This window comes from Pseudopipra pipra, chromosome 21 (genome assembly GCF_036250125.1).
Source record: "Pseudopipra pipra isolate bDixPip1 chromosome 21, bDixPip1.hap1, whole genome shotgun sequence".
Classification (NCBI taxonomy): domain Eukaryota; kingdom Metazoa; phylum Chordata; class Aves; order Passeriformes; family Pipridae; genus Pseudopipra; species Pseudopipra pipra.
In genome coordinates this window covers 2,289,141-2,302,745 of record NC_087569.1, presented here as the reverse complement: position 1 = coordinate 2,302,745, position 13,605 = coordinate 2,289,141, and the positions used below count along the sequence as shown (strand labels likewise).

General features: G+C 50.9%; 2 protein-coding genes across 5 annotated transcripts in view; one reads left to right on the top strand and one right to left on the bottom strand.

Moving 5' to 3' along the window:
• The window catches only part of CALN1 (calneuron 1), a 178,429-nt gene that overhangs the window by 103,868 nt on the left and 60,956 nt on the right, over positions 1–13,605 (top strand). The gene's annotated exons all lie outside the window — the stretch shown is intronic.
• AUTS2 (activator of transcription and developmental regulator AUTS2) overlaps positions 3,816–13,605 on the bottom strand; it is a 1,122,443-nt gene continuing 1,112,653 nt past the window's right edge. Inside the window, exon 20 of the mRNA XM_064677607.1 lies at positions 3,816–3,827. The gene's annotated coding sequence lies outside the window, so the exon portion shown is untranslated. The remainder of the gene's footprint in view (positions 3,828–13,605) is intronic.

Genomic DNA, 13,605 nt, shown 5'->3' with positions numbered 1-13,605 from the left:
GAGAGGAGCTTGTAAGGATTGAAACCTAAGGAAATCAGCCAACAGCATAAAGAGTTGGATTACTTTAGAATCAGAAAGGCCAAAGCCACCTGGATAACTAACAAATGATGAATTATTTCTTCCTGTCTAATGGCAACAGGATGGGCTGACCTGGTGATGCTGCTTCAAGTGGGACTTCAGATCACCAGAAGACCCAGGAAACCACACTCTGCTAAAAATGCCTTTGTTCCTAAAAGCCATTTATCACCTGTAGGATTATTTCAGATGTGTTTTCACAAAGCCCTGTGACTTATAATTAGCAGGTGCTCACACAACAAACTATTAAAAAGCAATTAGCTCAGGGAAATTCATCTAAGCTGTTGACAGAGCTGATCCAAGGAATGACAACATTTTTTTGATGGAGGCATGTCAAATTTACCCAGCCTGACAGGGGCCAATCCTTGGGTTTTTATAAAATCCTCAGGACTCCCCCAGGGTCCATATTTTTAGGATGCTTCATTAGCACTCATAAAAACCAGCTGACAGTGACACCTATTCCCAGGGATGTTCTTTCCTGTCTTTTCCAGGGGCTGTATCCAGGCTCTGAGAGAAGCACATTCCTCTTCACTCTCCAAGATCCTGAACATCTCATTTATATCAATTCCTTTATTAATTGACATAATGGATGAATTAGAAATTGGGTTTTATTCCTTCTTGCTGCATATTATGTTGACTTGTCAACTCTAATAGTTTCTCTCTGCCCAAATAATTTGAAAATTATGCATGAATGCTGCAAACTGCTCAAAATTATATTTTACAATGCCTTGCCTTTAATTACCTTCAGTTTTGATGTAAATGTATATCCCCAGAAACACAGAGAGCAGCTGCTGTGGGCTCAGCTCCTCTCTGAGCTCGGTGACTCGGCAGCAAGGAGCTCATGGGGAGATGCTTCACTTGAATTCACTCCCCTGCAGCTCTTCCCAGCTTTTCCCTTGGAGAAATCACAGCAACATCAAACTCCCCTGGATAGACTGTGCAGGGGGAAAGAAAGTGTTTAATACAGAAAATGGTGGAGTCTGTTGTTACCTGTATGTAGATTTTATTCAATCAACCACCATGGGGAAAAAAACCCCAACCTGCAAAAAACCCTCACAGACATGAAAAAAAAAAGAGGATGGATGGTGTTGACAAATAGGCAGCTCAAAACTTAACCTTACTCTGGAAATTGGCTCCAAATCTCCTGTGCAGCCTTTGGAAGTAGCCAGGAAGACAAAGAACAATTCTTTTGTTTCAAACAGAGCATAGTCAACAGTTTCCTCAGGAGGGACAGCTCTGATTTCTGCTCTCTGGGACCAAGGACAAAATTTGGGCACCTTTTCTGAAGAAACCACGTTTCCTTTTGCTGGAAAAAACAACACATTGGTGCAAAACTGAACTATTTTGACGTCTGAGCTCCAGGCAGATATGACAGAGCCTTCTCATCTCTCTGATAAAATCCAGGTGCACCTGATATACTCAGGTAGGGAGCAAATATTTCAGGCTGGCTACCCCAGTGACAGCAAGATTAATCACCAGTAAACAGCCCCCAGTGGTGGTCAGCTCAGCTCCAGGGGACCATGTTCCAAAGGGCCACAAAGATGATTAGAGAGATGGAACACCAGGCTTTGAGCAACCTGGTCTAGTGGAAGGTGTCCCTGCCCATGCAGGGGGGCAGGGACAAGGTGATTTTTAAAGTCCCTTCCAGCCCAAACCACTCTGTAATTCTACAGTTCTGAGTTACCGAGGAGCTGCAGCACTTGGTGCATTTTCAAGCATTCTTTGCCTTTCGCTTTTCTTTCTGCACTTTTTGTGAAATCAGCTGTTGTGAAATGAATGCTGTAGGGCAGCAAGGAATGAGGTGACTCCAGAAATTACTGCAGGGCCACAAAGCACAGAGTGTGGGACACCCCAAGGGCAGCCAGACACGTGTGCAGTGGCCCCTCGCTGTGGCTGTGCCAAACAGGGCAGAGCAGGGGCAGAAAATGAGCTCAGAAATCCCCCAGATATGGATTTGTGTCTCCTGAGGAATCTCAAAGCACTATCACATGGATGATGCTCCAAGAGAAGCGTCAGAGATGACAGGCTGACGGGAGCTGATCAGCTGGAACAGCTGGCCAGGGAGCACAGTGCTCCTGCAGGGAAATGCAGCTTTTGGAGGTGTCTGTTCAGGAGAAGGGAAAACAGAAAACTTGAAATGTGACACAAAGAGGTTCTTCTGCAACTGCTGCATGGCTGGGTCTAGCATCACCTGTGCCACACATCTGCTGTGGGTGACACTGGTGCCATGGCCAAGTCCTGCAGCTCATGAAAGGCTGAAGAGGAGACTGAGGGGAGACCTCACTGCAGTCACAGCTTCCTGGGCAGGGGCAGAGAAGGGGCAGGGACTGAGCTCTGCTCTGGGGGGACCAGGGACAGCAGCCAGGGAATGGCTGGAGCTGTGTCAGGGCAGGCTCAGGTTGGATCTCAGCCAAAGGTTCTTCCCCCAGAGGCTGGTTGGGCACTGCCCAGGCTCCCCAGGGCAGTGGGCACAGCCCCAAGGCTGCCAGAGCTCAGGGAGGGTTTGGCTGATCCTCTGGGGCACAGGGGGTGACTCTTGGGGCTGGGCCTGTGCAGGGCTGAGGGTTGGACTGATGATCCTTGTGGATCCCTTCCAGCCCAGCATGTTCTGTGATGGTGTGAAAGCCCAGCAGTCCTCCAGCCCCGTGTGCTGGTTCATTCCTTACAGCACTTCCTCAGATGCAGAACCTCACGTATCCCTTTCCCACCAGGAGAACACAGGATTTTGGAGGGAGGGAGAGAGGGAGCTCTTCTGTTCTTAGAAAAAACCTTTGCAATGCTCTCGAGTGTTGTGAGCAGGGTTTGACCCCTGCAAAGGAGCCCCCAGGGCGTGGGGAAGATTTAAACCCACCTACATCAAAGAGCACAGAGAACTTTGCCCTGGCAGTGCTCATGCTCTTTGATGGCTGTTTTATCCAACCTCCTTATGCCTTCTGCCTCAAGCTGATGGGATCACTGGTGTCCTTGTCCCTGCATCTTGGCATGAGCCAGGAGCACATAGGGCTGTTTGCCTGCCCGTAGCTCTGTGAGGTGTGTGAGCACAGGAGCACATCTCCTGAGTGCTGCTGCTCCCCCTTGCTGGCTCTGGGGGCTTCTGCAGTGCAAACAAACAAACAGTGGTGGTGACAGGGATTGATTTACAGCGAGATTAACTCACAGCAGCTGGCCAGTCCTCGCACACTTCCCTTAAAAATGCCTCTTCTTTGCTCTCCCCAAATGTGGACTCGCAGTATTGGGCAGTGGGACGTGCAGGACTTGGGGGGCCAAAGCAGCCAAGGGCTCCTGGACTCCCTCAGCTCTGCCCAGCTGGTCTCCCCAGACGTTTTCTCTCTGGATTATTTGGGTTCAGGTTTCTCTTTTGGTTTCCCTGCAGTGGGGTCACCTTCAAAATCAGCACTTTTCTCCAGGTTACTCTCGCAAAGTGGGAAGAGATCACAGGAGAAAGAAGGGGGCACTTGGGAGGCAGTCAGAGAAAAAGGCCTAAAAGTACCAGTGGGGTGGAATTACATTCCCCTGTGCTTTTAGACATTATGCCCAGGGACACAATGAAACTGCTGCTGGAGTGCACAGAACAGCTCCCAGTACTGATTGGAAGCCTGAGCTGGCTGTGTCCACAAAATTACAAAAATGTTTTGTGTGGACTTCGTCAGGCTCCCCGAGGTGCCTGGAGCACAACCCTCAAGCCAAAAATCTGCATTTCACTCCCTCTGTGCAAGGAGCTCTCCTGCAAAGGGGGTCCTGTGCTCATGTACCTCCCCATGCACCTCCTGGAGCAGGGAGCAGCTCCTTCTCCACCCAAAAATCCCTTTATACAGCCAAGGGGCTCCACTGGGCATTATTTTCACAACTACCAGTGTCTGGGCAACTCCTGCTGCCCAGGGAAAAAGAGGGAAAAGGGTTTTCTGGAGCCCATGGTGAAGCTTGACCCTGGGCACAGAAGGAGCAGGACCTGCTCGGCCTTTCCCAAAAGGCACTTCTGCAGTCGGGCAGGGAGAGTTTTCATCCCTAAGAGTTGAGAGGATTTCATTAGGGCTGACCCAACAACTGAAGGGTTATTGTGTGGGGGCACAGAATGCAGCAACATTTGCATTTATTAAGACAAACCACCAAAGTTCAAGATAAATCCTAGGACAAGTTCAACCCCTCCTCCCACACAGAAGGAGGCATGGGCTAAGATCCCAGATGTCCCAGGGATCACCAATCCCATTTAACTAGGGCTTGATCAGACACTTTGCCCTATGCAAACCGAGCTGTAAAGATGTTTACAAGTCAGGAGTGAAGGGAAGGCAAAGGACATCCTTCCTTTACAAGCCACTGAGAGTTGCAATATTGATTTCAGTCTCTATTCTATCAGCTTTTTCTTTGACAAAAGTCTGGGATCTTTTTATTTTGCAAAAAAACCCACTTCTCTAGCAGATGGGATGGGATGATAATGCTGCCGTTGAGCCAAGGCTCTTGGGCAAATAATAAACATTAAATAACCTTTGCAGAGAAACTGGATTCAAGGACTAAGGAAACAGATCCCTTCCAGGCAAAAGGCCACCCCGAAGCTGGTGGTGTTGCTGGTGTCCCCCACAACAGATCCTTCCTTCCAGAGATCAAATTGGTCAAAGAAGTAGATGCCATTTTTCATGCTCCCTGCCCAGAGGGAGTGTCTGCAGTCAGCTCCAGTCAGGCTGCCAGGTCTGTGTTGGAAGAAAAGACCAGCTGTGTCCTTCCCTCTTGCCGTTAGGCCTCCAATTAATGAAGTTTTAATGAAATCAGGGCTTAGAAAGGAGATGGAGTTTTCATGGATCAGTGACATTTTTTATTAGAAAAAATACCCTGATCAACTGTTGAAGATGCATGTCCTTCTCCAGAGCTGGAGCAGCAGCTGATGACTCTCAGGCTGGAAACAGCTTGACTTTATTAATACATTTCATAATTTGGTGAGAAAATTGGGATTGGTAGCTGCAGAGCAGAGAAGGCTACAGGTGAGGTCCTTAGCCCAGTGGGATGAAGAGAAATGGGCAATTATTGCCAGGGAATGATTTGGTGTCAGGAGAAATCAGTGAGTGAGGAAAATTTTAATGTGTCACAAAGCTTATTTTCCATATCTGGAATCACAGGATGGTTTGGGTTGGAAGGAACCTTAAACACCCTCCAGTTCCACCCCCTGCCATGGGCAGGGACATCTTCACCAGACCAGGTTGCTCCAACCTGGCCTTGGCCACTTCCAGGGCTGAGGCAGCCACAGCTTCTCTGGGCAACCTGTGCCAGGGCCTCCCCACCCTCACAGGGAACAATTCCTTCCTAAAATCCAATCTAAATCTCTCCTCTTTTAGTTTAAAATCTTTCCCCCTTGTCCTATCACCATCTGCTCATGTAACAAGTCGCTCTTTTACACAAGCCCCCTTTACAAGCCATTTTTTTTGTTTAGATGGGAAAGCATGTTCCGAGGCTTAAAGTGTAGCCCAACACTTTAAGGGGATGGTAGAGTCACATTCCCATGGGAAAATGGAAGGGAAAAGGAAGATGTGTCCATATTCACAGCCTCTCCAGGGCCCCAGGGTCACCCATCCCCTCAGGGGCCTGGGGTGGGACACACCGAGGGGGTCCTGCCCTGTGACCCCCCATGATGGGGGCTGGTGGGAAATGGGGAGATGCTGGGTGAGGGGGGTGAGTTGGGGAAGGGGCTCATCCCCCGGGAAAGGGGCTGATCCCCAGGGAAAGGGGCTCATCCCCGGGGGAAGGAGCTGATCCCCGGGGGAAAGGGCTCGAGACTGGGTGAAGGGGTTCATCCCCATGGGAAAGGGCTCATCCCCAGGGGAAAGGGGTCATTCCCGGGGAAGGGGCTTGAGGGTGGGGGAAAGGGCTCATCCTTGGGGGAAAGGGGCTCATCCCCAGGTGAAGGAGCTGATTCCCTGAGGAAGGGGCTGATCCCCTAGAAAAAGGGCTCATCCCCAGGGGAAGGGGCTCATTCCCAAGGAAAGGGGCTCATCCCCAGGGGAAGGGCTCATTCCCAAGGAAAGGGGCTCATCCCCAGGGGAAGGGCTCATTCCCAGGGAAAGGGGCTCATCCCCGGGGGAAAGGGGTCATTCCCAAGGAAAGGGGCTCATCCCCGGGGGAAAGGGGTCATTCCCAAGGAAAGGGGCTCATCCCCGGGGGAAAGGGGTCATTCCCAAGGAAAGGGGCTCATCCCCGGGGGAAAGGGGTCATTCCCAAGGAAAGGGGCTCATCCCTGGGGGAAAGGGGTCATTCCCAAGGAAAGGGGCTCATCCCTGGGGGAAGGAGCTGATCCGCGGTGGAAAGGGCTCGGGACCGGGGCAGGGGTTCATCCCCATGGGAAAGGGCTCATCCCCATGGATGAAAGGACTCATTGGACTCATTGGACTCATGGATGAAAGGAGAAAAGGACTCATTCCCATGGAAAGGGGCTCATCTCCTGGGGAAGGAGCTCATCTGAGGGAGAAAGGGTTCATCTTTAGGGAAAGGGATCATCCCCGGGGGCAGGGGCTCATCCCCGGCGAAAGGGCCTCATCCCCAAGAATGATCTCCGGGAAAAGGGACTCTTCCCCGAGGGAAAAGGGCTCATCCTCTGGGAGAGGGGCTTATCCCCGAGGAAGGGGCTGATCTCCGGGAAAAGGGACTCCTACCCGGGGGAAAAGGCTCATCCCCGGGGCCGTGTCCGTGAGGAAGGAGCCGACGGGCAATGGCGGCGGCGCTGAGGGGCCGGGCCGGGCCGTGAGGGAGCCCCGCGCCAGCCGAGGGCGAAGAGAGTGTTGGGAACATTAATTCCTAAGCAAATTCTCTCAGAAGTTAAATATCTTAGGGATGGGGATGCACGGGGAGCTGGCTCGGCCCCCGGGCAATCCGCGGCGGTGCTGAGGAGCTGGGTGAATTTTCCGCGTTTTCCTGTAGTCGGCGGGTGAGGTGGATCAGCAGGGACTCAAACATTGATTTTGCTGAGGTTGAGCAGCGTTTGAAAGCTGCATGGCAAAAAGAGAACGTATTTTTGTTTTCCAAACGACATCTTTTTAGTGCTGGTTTTACGTCTTCGGTGATTTTCCCTGTGGTTCCTGGTGTAAGGTGAAATTCAGGCAGTGGGTTCAAGTCATTTTTCTCATAGGCAGTGAGTTTGTACATCTTCAAGGATCATGGAATCATTAAGGTTGGAAAACACCTCTAAGATCATTGAATCCAACCATTCCCAGCACTGCCAAGGCCACCACTAACCCATGTCCCCAAGTGCCACATCCACACATCTCTTTGTCATGGATTGCCATGTTCTAGGTTGTTTATGGCACACCTGATAAAAACAGATGTCACCCTTGCTAGGTGGGAAACATCCCTTTTTGGTGAATCACCTAATCCTGTCAGGGATAGCTTTGAACCAACACAAATTATCCAAATATTTCTGCGGAACTGTCAACAGGGTGGAACAGGATTGTGTTCTCCCTGCGTGGTATCGTCAAAATTATCTGCTGCTTTTTGATTGCAGTGCTTTTCTGATCAAAGTCAGCTTCATGTAGTGGCTTGAGGGGGAGATGAGCACTTAGGAAAGCTGTCTTGTTTCAGTGCATGTAGGAAAGAAAAGGTTTAGATGCCAGCGTGTGATCAGATTATCTGGTCTTGTTTTATCCCCGCACATTAATATGTGTACCAGGGCTGCATCCAGTCATGTGCACATTCCTGGGCCACCTGTGAACACGAGTTAAATGCAGCAGCAAAGCTTTGCTGTCGCCTTGAAGAGCCTTATTCCTTCATGCCTGGGGAAGTGTTGGACTTTGGGGGGTACGGCTTGAACCCATAGAATCCCAGAATGGTTTGGTTGGAAGGGACTTAAAGCTCATTTTGTTCCACCCCCTGCCATGGGCAGGGACACCTTCCACTAGCCCAGGTTGCTCCAAGCCCCATCCAACCTGACCTTGGACACTTCCAGGGATGGGGCAGCCACAGCTTCTCTGGGCAACCTGTGCCACTCTCGCAGCCAAGAATTCCTTCCTAATATCTAATCTAAACCTACTTTTTCAGTGGGAAGCCATTCCCCCTTGTCCTGTCACTCCAAGCCCTTGTAAATAGTCTCTCTCCATCTTCCTTTTAAGGTCCTGTCAGATACCGGAAGGCCACAATTAGGTCACCCCAAATTTTCCTCTTCTCCAGGTTGAACAATCCCAATTCTCTCAGCCTTTCCTTGGAGGAGAGCTGCTCCACCCTTACCATGCTGGGCTTGGATTGGCAGCACAGCTGTTTGCCACAAGTCCTTCCCTTGCCTTGCTGGTGCCTGAGCTCAGCTCCTGCAGCCACACCAGCAGAGCTCGGGACGGGGGAGCTGGGCTGTCATGTGACAGCTTATTTTAGGGTGAGAAGAGTCCTCGAGTGTCACTGAGCTAAATATTTCTCTAATTCATGCATAACTGATGTACAATTAGCAGCCTGATCTCACAGACCTGGGTCAGAGCTCTCTCCCATGACGTGACTGGGCTGTGACTGTGTGGCAGGGTGGCAGCTGGCACTTGCCTGAACTTCCTGACCACTGGTGACAGTCCCTGTCGGCACTCACTGCTGGAACTGGGAAGACAGGTTTGGAGACAGTTTGCATTGGCCTCCAACCCTCCTGTTAACGGAGGGAGTTGTGTCAATGGAGTTTAGGTTGGATCTCAGCCAAAGGTTCTTCCCCCAGAGGCTGGTTGGGCACTGCCCAGGCTCCCCAGGGCAGTGGGCACAACCCCAAGGCTGCCAGAGCTCAGGGAGGGTTTGGCTGATCCTCTGGGGCACAGGGGGTGACTCTTGGGGCTGGGCCTGTGCAGGGCTGAGGGTTGAACTCGATGGTCCTTGTGGGTCCCTTCCAGCTCAGCACATTCTGGGATTCTGTAATTCTTACCCCATCTCACCCACACACTGGGGTGTGTCCTCCTGTGCTGGGCTCTCTTTTTTGGGTTCTAGAGCCCTGAGCTGAGCAACCCACCCGCTGTCCCTGCCCTCTCCTGAGCTTTCCTGCAGGTACCAGCAAAGCTGCTCATTTTTCCCAGTTTCGAGGTGCCCCCTCCTTGTCTCAGCCCCACTGCTCTGAGTCTGAGTCATGCATTAAAACCACTTTCCTGAATTTTATTTTTTTGCAGTGACAGCTGATCTGTATTTTCTTCTTTGTCTGCCCCAGTGTGTTGGTAGCTGGCAGGAGCTAACAAATGCCAAGTGAATTGCTGGAGGGGACTTCAGAATTGATCACCTTGTTTTTAGCATGGCAGGGAAAAAAATCATGTACTCCCAGCAAAAGACTAACTTAGCAGATACTCCAGGCTTTAGTTGAACTTTCTACCTCACAGTTTTCAGTCCAATTAATCTTATTTTCAAACAGTGGTCATTATGTGGAGAGCAAAAGGTGATACAAAAATAATTACAAAATGCAAATAGAATAAAAGACAGATTCCCATCCCAGCACAATGTGACAGAGAGAAGCAAATCAGAAAGAATTAAAATCACTTCTGTCCTTTTTTCACATTTGCTGAGCCTTGCTGCACCAACACCAATTTTTCACATCCTCTGCTCTTGAATTGCTAAACTGAACTGCAAAGAGTGGCGGGTTTTTCCTCGGTGTTTCTGCCTCTGAATTAGACATTCATTGACTTTCTTCAGGGCTTTAGCCTTGTCAGGAAAGATCCATGACAGGCACAAGCCAACTGGGGAGCTGCACTGGCACCAGTGCTCTGAGCTAATGTGGGCTAACGTGAGCCGTGGGCTTTGGGGGCAGATGGGAAGGACTTCAGGGGAACTCTGATTTCTCCAAGTTGGGGGGAAGTTGTAAAAATAGCCCCAAACAAATCAAACATGTTCTTTGTGTCAGGGCGCTGGGCAGTCCCCACTGGGCCAGACTGGTGCTGGCAGTTCCCTCCTGGGTGTCTGTCAGCTCCTGGGCCCTGTTAATAACGTCAGTAACTTCTGGCATTTTAAATTTGTTATTTCTTGCTTCGCCTGACGAAGTGCCAGTTTGACAGATCATGACTTTGGCCCGCACAGATGAATTTCTCGTGCCTCAGGTGAATTTCTCACTGTGAAAAAAAAAAAAAGGTGCCTTTTTAATATTACATGTCTTCCAAATGAGAAGGTCCCAGGCCTGAGGTCATGACAACTTTCAGTTTCTAAATACAGGCTAAAAGATAACAACAGACCCAGTGTGAATTAATAGAGGTCAAACTGAAACCCCAAATGTTGGACCATAATTACCATAATGAGATGTTTTTACTGACTAAGTTTGGAATTTTTTCTCCTCCTTCACCTTCTCAGAACTCAAAGTCTTTGCAGACATTGTAATTTTGGCCCAAGTCATGCACCAGCACACTGAAGGATGGGAAAGATCCTTTCTGCTCTGGTTCATTGTTCACAAGGGAAGAGAGGTCCCTAAAATACCCTGTGGAAGGGGTCTGGCTGAGCTGGAGTTTCTCTTTGCTTGTGCACACTCAGTCTTTCACTTCTGCTTTATTAAACTGCCTTATCTCAGCCTGTGAGTTGTGTTCCATCTCATTGTCTCTCACCCATCCAGCTGAATCACTGACAGAGCAGCTTGGTGGGCACCTTGGTGTCCTTCCAGAGGGCAGGGTTAGATGGGATATTGGGAAGGAATTGTTGGCTGGGAGGGTGGGGAGCCCTGGCACAGGTTGCCCAGAGAAGCTGTGGTTGCCCCATCCCTGGAAGTGTCCAAGGCCAGGTTGGACGGGGCTTGGAGCAACCTGGGCTAGTGGAAGGTGGTGGAACTGGATGGTCTTTAACGTCCCTTCCAACCCAAACCATTCCATAATCCTATGGTTCTATCTTGGCTTTGTCTGGTGCTGGAGAGCAGAATTAGAAGGGCTGTTTGCTGTTCCTTCTTATTTTTTGTTAACCATCATCTGCAGTGTCAGGGATGCTTCAAGTTTTCCCCAGTAGCTCTTGATCTCCTTTGCAAAGCTTTTATTAATTATTAGTGTCCTTTGTGCCTTTCAGGAACATGTCTCACCTTCTCATCCACTTCTTGGGGCATTCTCGAAACATTTGTAACTGTTAAGTAAAAAATTGCTTTCCTTTGGCTCAAGGCTTTCAGGAGACGTTCAGCAGGGCTGCACGTTTACTTCCCTCGGGTTTCTGCTGCCTCATCCAATTCAGGAGCAGCTCAAAGATCGTTTCTCCGGGCAGGGATTCTACAAAATATGGGTGGACGAAGTTCAATCTATTTTTTAGAGTAGACAAAACAGGTTATTTTAGCTGGATGTTGGCTTTCCCTCATTCCAGAATCCCTCTGTGCTCCCTGGCTCACAGGTTTATTGTCATAAAGCAAAGCCCAGGCTCTGGGGCTGTGCAGCTGCTTCACTGGCACCTCACACAGCACGAGCTTCCCTGATGGAGCTCCAAAGTCCCCTCACATCCTTGCTCAAGACACAAATAGCAGCATTCCCAGCCACTGGAGCCGCTGTCCCTGAGGGTCCCAGCACATCCCTGCAGGGTGCAGACCCCCTGGCCTCCCACTGAGGGACAAAGAATGAAGGACCTTTTTTTCTTGGAAAACAGGGGGGTTTGGCTCACCCCACCCAGTGACCTGCCACAAACCCCATTTGTCATGTTCTTATTCATGGCAGTCACAACTTCCTGGGCAGGGGCAGAGGAGGGGCAGGGACTGAGCTCTGCTCTGGGGGGACCAGGGACAGCAGCCAGGGAATGGCTGGAGCTGTGTCAGGGCAGGCTCAGGTTGGATCTCAGCCAAAGGTTCTTCCCCCAGAGGCTGGTTGGGCACTGCCCAGGCTCCCCAGGGCAGTGGGCACAGCCCCAAGGCTGCCAGAGCTCAGGGAGGGTTTGGCTGATCCTCTGGGGCACAGGGGGTGACTCTTGGGGCTGGGCCTGTGCAGGGCTGAGGGTTGGACTCCAGGATCCTTGGGGGTCCCTCCCAGCTCAGCACATTCTGGGATTCTGGGATTGAACAGAGGGGCATCAGTTCTGCCCTAAATCCTCTGCCTGCAGTGGGACACACAGACATCACCATCAGAACACGTTTCACCTCATCCCACTGATGGATTCACACTGGGGAGATGAATCCATTAGAACTCCAGAGCTGTGGGGGAGGAGGGAGATGGTCGGTCCCAAGTGGCAATGCCCAGCTTTAGCCTTAATTAAATCCTGGGAGTTTGCTTCTCTGAGAGGCTCCCACAGGCCTTGCCTCGAAGGTCAAGATGTTGCAGACCTATTTATGTATTCTCTTTGATTGGGATCAGACTGGCAGCCTGTTGTGGAGGCCTGGGAGCTTTAAAAGTAGGCAAAAGAAGTAGTTAGAGCCTGTTAATTTGTGCTTCAGCCTGAGAGCATTTCCTGATTGAAAAAAAAAAAAAAAGACAAATCACCACTTCTCTGTGTTTTACTAAACTGTTTAAAGTTAATTGAATGGGCCCAGGATTAATATTCCTGCTGTTTTTTCTGTGGAGGTGTTGCCTATCAGGGGGCCTATTTCTCTCAGCCCAGTTTAATAACCATTATATCCCAGGATATAAGGGAAGAGGTCAGTGGAGAGGTAAAGCCAGTGACACACTCCCTGCCTAAAACATTGCTCCAAAGAGTTAGTCTGGCTCCAGTAAAGGATGAAACCAGCCTCGGGTGGTGAGATCAGCAGAGGGAATTACACCTCTGGGTTTGTTCTGGTGCACCCAGGGCTGGAGAAAAGGGTTTCTTTGTAGACCAGCCCTGAGCAGCATTTTCCATCACCAGACCCAAGTGACAGTGTCCTCATGGGTTCATTTCAGACCCGTGCTGGGTGCACCAGCTCATGTCCCAAGAGTCCTGTGTCATGGGGCCAGAGGGTTAAGGGATGCTCCAAATCCACACTGAGTATCAGGGAACATCCTGGGTGGGAAGGGACCCACAGGGATCATCGAGTTCAACTCCTGGCCCTGCAGCAGGACAAGCCACAAAATCCCACCATGTTCCTGAGAGCAGAGGAGGTTGTTTGGACCTGTACAAGGAACCTTTTGTGATCCACAGCCACCAGAGCCTCTGGCAGAGCCGGGGGCATTCCAGTGGTGCTCCTTGAGGGTCCCGTGTGGGCTGTGGGGTGTCTGAAGGGACACGCAGGTTAGTTTGGAATAGCACATCACTCCATAGTGCAGGATTAGGCATTTGGGGTTGAGGGTGTTGTGGAGATGCACTTAAATCTGATCTGAACTTCTCCATGTGCAAACGATTCGATTCCCCGCTGACAAAGCTGCGGGAAGAGCGGAGCCATCTCCCGACACCAGCACGGGAACGAGCCTGTTACTATGGAAATGAGCCTGAAATTCCTGCTGCCCGGCAGCCGCAGGGAGCTGTGCCCAAAGCCTGCTGAGCAGGTGGCACCGGCACGGCAGCCACCCTGACCCCGGGGTGGGGAGGAGCTGCCACAACACCTGGGTGCCGGGGTGTCCTGGGGGACATCCCGCCCACACGGAGCCAGTGGAGAGGGCAGAGAGGGTGTCACACAGCCCAGCCACCACGGGGGTGAGCAGGGAAGGTCATTTCCAGGGGCACTGGGCTCCCTGGATGCTCGGGGCACTGGGA